The sequence below is a fragment of the Neovison vison genome, chromosome 7 (genome assembly GCF_020171115.1).
Source record: "Neovison vison isolate M4711 chromosome 7, ASM_NN_V1, whole genome shotgun sequence".
NCBI lineage: Eukaryota > Metazoa > Chordata > Mammalia > Carnivora > Mustelidae > Neogale > Neogale vison.
This window is the reverse complement of record NC_058097.1, coordinates 25,502,942-25,508,895: the sequence shown is the minus strand read 5'-3', so window position 1 is coordinate 25,508,895 and position 5,954 is coordinate 25,502,942. Positions and strand designations below refer to the sequence as shown.

At 38.8% G+C, this 5,954-nt stretch overlaps 1 pseudogene; it reads right to left on the bottom strand.

Annotated features, from left to right (window-relative positions):
* Nucleotides 1-208: 208 nt before the first annotated feature.
* LOC122914717 lies at nt 209-407 on the bottom strand (annotated as a pseudogene).
* Nucleotides 408-5,954: the final 5,547 nt, after the last annotated feature.

The following is a 5,954-nucleotide window of genomic DNA, read 5'->3' as shown; positions in this document are numbered from 1 at the left end:
TTATAATGTCTCTTTCACCTCTGTCTCTGTCAGAGTACAGTTGGACTTACAGAATGAGTTAACTATTCCTTCCTCTTCAATATTCTGGAAAATTTTGTGTAGAGTGCTATTATTTCTTCCATAAATGCTTGATAGAATTCACCAGCCATTTAAACCTGGAGTTTTCTTTGTGTGAAGGCTGTTAACTCTGAGTCAATTTCTCTGAGAGATACCCGGCTACTCAGGATATGGATGTTTCCTTTAGTGAGCTTTGTTTGTATCTTTCAGGAAATTTGTCCATTTCATCTGAGTTGTCAAATTTATTGGCATGAGGTTATTTATAATATTTCCTTATTACCCTTTTCAATTAGCAACAATCATGCCTCAGATAAACCTCATTGGCTATGATACTGCCACTGAGCAAAGCTCCTTATTATCCTTTAAATGACCCTTATTATCCTTTTAATATCTGAAGAATTTGTTGTGTTGTCACCTTTCTCATTCTGTATTGGTAATTAGCATTTTTTTCCTTCTCAGTCTGACAGTTTGTTAATCTTATTGATATTTAAGAACAAACATTTGTTTTCATGTATTTTTATAATTTTCTGTTTTAAAATTTTTTGTTGAATTTTAAAAAAGATTTTATTTATTTATTCATTTGAGAGAGAGAGTGAGCATGAGATGTACCATGAAGTATCACCAACCAAATGGCTTTAACAAGAAATTTATTGTCTAACAATTCTGGAGGCTAGAAGTCCTAGTGTTGCCAGGGTTGGTTACTGCTGAGGGGTATGAGGGAAAGTTCTGTTTTAGGCCTATCTCCTTGGCTTGTAGATGGCCATCTTCTCCGTATGCCTCTTCACATCATCTTTTCTTTATGAATGTTGTCTCTGTCCAACTTGCCCCTTTTATAAGGACACCGGTTATATTGGATGAGGGTTCATTGTAAGGACCTGATTTTAGCTTGACTAGCTCTATGAAAAGTCTGTCTCTAAACAAAGATATTTTCTGAGGTACTGAGGCTTAGGATTTTGACTTTTTTGTGTGTGTGTGTGGGTGGAATTCAACCTATAACGTCCTCACCATAAGCTTCACATTCCTCTAGCTTTTCTTTTCATTTAAGGTAGGGGCTGATTGGCCAGACGGTTTTTCTCAGTATGTACTCCACAATCAGCTTGAGATCGTTTCTCTTACCTCTCTCTAGCAGTAGATAACTATTAATACTTGATTTTTTAGCCTAGTGGTGGTTGCAGAGGAAGGGTCATATTTTCTGTTGCTATGTTTAAGCCTTAGTGTTATATAAGTCCTCTGTTCTGGGTCTTAGGGATGGAGTCTTCTAGGAATTCTTCCCTCCCTCACAGCCGGAGGTGATCTCTTATGGTATTTGTCCAACATATGTTCTGGCCCCTTTCTCCGGAGTAGATTTTTTCTGTTCCCTTCCTTCAACTGCAATGGATTTTCACCTATGCCTCAGAGATGATAAGGCCTAATACATTCCTCTATGAAACAGGCATGATAATAACCATAGCCACTCTACAGGTATGTTTTTTGATAAAATGGTATGAATTAAGTATAAAGCACCTTAATAATACTTAATAGATAGTTGCTTATTGTACTTCACTCAATAGTGTTTTTCTCCATATTTTCATGTTCTTCACAAGCTTGAGTGCCTACCTTTTACCTCTCCATCTAAGTCATTACGAGGGCAGCAATTACAATTCGTGAACACAATAACTTGCATAAACAAATTTCAGAGCAACAGAAATGATATTATTCAGTGTCCTATTTGGTTTAAATTCTATTCAGCATTACATAATGGAGGTGAACTTTCCATTGAGCCTTTCATGTTGGCAGTTGGGATATTATAATAGAGTGCTCCAGGAGCAATGTTTTTGTCTGGTGAGATATTTGCACAGGGCAATGAAAATAAGGAAAATCCAAATTACAGTTTAAAGTAGAGGTTATAAACAGGAGAGTGAATTGCAAGCCTGGAGGCTATTAAAGTTAAGACCCCAACCACAGGCAAAATAGCCTGATGGCACTTAAATGCTGTGGACATTTTGAGGATTCTGTGGCAAATACAGGTGAAGTGCATGTGTAGGGAGTAATATGGAGAATATAGGAAGAAGGGGACATTGTGATGGTGAAGCAAAGGGTGTGATTACCTACATATGTGCTCTGCCTTAGAAAGTTTGTGGCCCATCATTTCCACCTCTAGGATTTGAGCAAAAACAAGATGAATGTGAATTTTGTCTCTTCTCATTCTGCTATGTGGGCATGCAGAATTGTAGCAGAAAATAAAAAGGGAAAGTACATGGTGAGTGCACAAGGAATGATACTTATTTCTGGTCTCCATGATACAGAGAAGGCTTAAAGGTGATCTACCTCTTGATTCCTTAATTCCATAGTCGAAAAGGAAATTAATCATTTTTTAGGTAATTAATAGGAGCACTGAACCTTTTGTTCACATATATACAAATCATTAACAGAGCAAAGTACCAGCTGGATACAGGTGATTTTCCAACTCCTCCAGAGAATTCTTTGATGATGGACATTTTTCAAGTTTTCAAGCTGCATTTTTTAACTAATGGAAGTAAAAATGGGAAGTGAGTTTTAACTCTGTGTTTGGATATCTCTGAGTCTTAGCATTGTCTTAGTAGAGTGTCCCAAGTGATCTATTCCATGGATTTTATGAATCAGCTCATTCTTCAGGCTCATTTCAAATCCTTATCTACCTAATTCAGCATTCAGTTTTTCTTATGTACTCTCTTTCTTTTCTATTTTCCCAAAACAGCGATAGGCTGTGGCCAGGATTGAGTAGCCAGCTCATATCCCTTATATTTTCTCGTATCAGATTCACTCCCCCAGTGACTGGGTCACCGTTTAGGAACAGATGTATCTCCAACCCCAGTTTTGGGCCATCTTTACTTTTTCAAATGTTGCTGCTGGTCTTCAGGTTTGGAACCAAGTGAATTTCTCTGTAGAATATTTGGGAATACTTGCTTTGGGGAAAAAATGACATTCATTGGGCTTACAGAGTTTCATCCATGAAAGCCAATCTTTGTAAAGAATCCTTCCTCCCTCCTTCCCTCTCTCCCTCCTTTCCTTTGCTTCCCTCCTTTCCTTCCATCCTTCCTTCATTTCATTAGCTTTGTATATCCACTGTGTGCTAAATTCGGTAACCATTTGGTTTCAAGGAGTGAACACTCTTCAAGCATGTTTGAATCAAAACAAAGAAGTGTGTCAGAGTAGCAAAAGGATACAGAATTAGATTTCATAAATGTCTGGAACTAATAAGTTAATAAGCCAGTGGGAGCTGTGGTAGTTTTTCCTCTTTCCTCTCCTTTTCCCTCTTCAAAACAGGTGCTCATCTCTGGTCTAAGACTCCACATGGGAAATAAAGTGGGTAGGTGATGTGTGTAGGAGAAAACAATTGGCTGTCTTCTGGAGATGTCACCTGCTTTTGTGAGATTGGAAAGATTATTTCTCTAGCTCTTTCTTTCTCTTTTCCTGTACCCAAGATCTTGATTTACAGGCATGGCTTCCTTTCCAGTAGTCATGCAGACTCTTGGGAATAGGACAGAGGTTTAGTTTAACCTTAATTAATTAGTTAATTCAACAAATATTTCCTGAATTCCTTTTTTTGGGCCAGGTACAGATTCTAGGTTCTAAAGATATGGAGAGGAGTAAGAGAGAGTGTCTACTCTCGGGGAGATGAGAGGTAGTTAGTAGTAAAACTCCCTGAGTTGAGTAATAGTAAGAACTTTTTATTCAGATTTATGGAGGGAAACAACTCCCCCTTTTTCTGCAAATTCAAACTTTGTTCTTACAAGTGTTCGAAAAGTCCTGCTTGAATCTAAAATAGTACAGCTGTCAGTAGGACATGCTGATGGTCAATTGTACTAAAATAGTTTCTTTTGGGTGCTCTGAATACTCCTGAATTCAAGAAAACCAAACTCATCATTTGCCATAACTTCTTACCTCTCAATACACAGTGGCATGCAAACACATGCAAGAAAGGGCATTTTACCCACTTGTCCACATTATAAACTTAGGAGATATTCTCAACTTGTAACTTATTTCCATGTTCAATTGATCTTGTTCATATAGTTCTTTTTAAAGTTTTGCTAATGTATAATCTCTCAGATCTGCTTCCTCTTCTTTACCCTTTCTGGTATCATTGTCAGACCTTCATTACCTCTTACCTAAATCACTGTCATAGTCACCTAACTGATCCCCCAGCTTTCAATCCATGTTCCTTTCATCCATTTTCCAAGAGCAGTGCCTCACAGGCAGTGGTTATTGTTAAACTTGAATAAAAAGGAGCTTTGGTGCATTAGTTCCCTTGTCCCAAATTACCCTGATTTTTTTTTAAAGATTTTATTTATTTATTTGACAGAGAAAGATCACAAGTAGGCAGAGAGGCAGGCAGAGAGAGAGAGAGGAGGAAGCAGGCTCCCTGCCGAGCAGAGAGCCCGATGCGGGACTCGATCCCAGGACCCTGAGATCATGACCTGAGCCGAAGGCAGCGGCTTAACCCACTGAGCCACCCAGGCGCCCCGATTTTTTTTTTTTTTAAAGATTTTATTTATTTATTTGACAGACAGAGTTCTGAAGTAGACAGAGAGGCAGGCAGAGAGAGTGAGGAGGAAGCAGGCTCCCTGCTGAGCAGAGAGCCCGATGCGGGGGCTTGATCCCAGGACCCTGGGATCTTGACCTGAGCTGAAGGCAGAGGCTTTAACCCACTGAGCCACCCAGCCGTCCCCCAAATTACCTTGATCTTAATGGCTGGGAAGATCTTTTCTTCTGTTTGGCTATCTCTAGATCTCTTTTTAGTGTTAATATGGTGGTATGATTTATATTTCTACTTATTGAAAAAAATCAACACTCAAATGAATTGTTTTGTTTACTAAAATCTCATATGAGGGATGTCTGGGTGGCTCAGTCAGTTAAGCATCTGCCTTCAGTTCAGGTCATGATCCTGGGATCCTGGATTGAGTCCTGAGTTGGGCTTCATGACCTGAGCTGAACACTCAGTTTTGTTAATTGTTTTGTTTAAAACTCTTCTAAGATCCTTTTATAGAGACATTTAATATTATCTTCTTTGTTAGACCATAATGGTCTGGACATCATAAATCATACTTTAATTACCTTTGTGTCCTTCCTCAGATCTTAATACATCAATTAGCTTATAATGAGTACTTAAAATGTTTGATAAATGGATGAATAAATAGCTAACACTTATTATATACTTACTGCAGGAAGGTTAGTAGGTCAGGTGTGGGTTGGGGTTTATAAAAGAATGAGATGTGGTCATTAGTGTTATGTACTCCTCTGTGTTGTTGCAAATGCCTGCAAACAAAACAGAAATTATTTTTGCATCCTCTACTATTTAAAATAATATACCAACTCTGTATTGTTCCCCAAATACAGAGAGTGGGGGAGGGAGAGAGGTGAATTGTGAAACCTTGCAAGGTAACTACTTTAAGAGGAACAGTGCTTGGGGCACCTGGGTAGCTCATTTGGTTAAGTGTCTGCCTTCAGCTCAGGTCGTGGTCCCCGGGTCCTGGGATCGAGCCCTGCATCGGACTCCCTGCTTGGTGGAAAGCCTGCTTCTCCCTCTCCCTCTGGTTCTCTGCCTGCTTGTGCCCTCTCTCTCTCTCTCTCTCTCTCTCTGTGTCAAACAAATAAATAAAATCTTTAAAAAAAATGAGGAACAATGCTCATTTATACATGAGTTCTCATCTATTTGTTCTGTTTCCAGCATGACATGGCAAGACTTTAAAACATTTGAAGGATGGTGGACATGGGTAATTTGCAGGCAGTATTTATACAAACTGAATTTTCAGTACTTCAGCTAAGAAGGCTGAATGCAGTCTGAGAAGCAAAGCAAAATTATAGAGTAAGGTGAGGACAATGTCTGGAGCACAGTTAGGGCTCAAAAAATATTTGCTAGGAAAGAAGAAGGAGGAAAA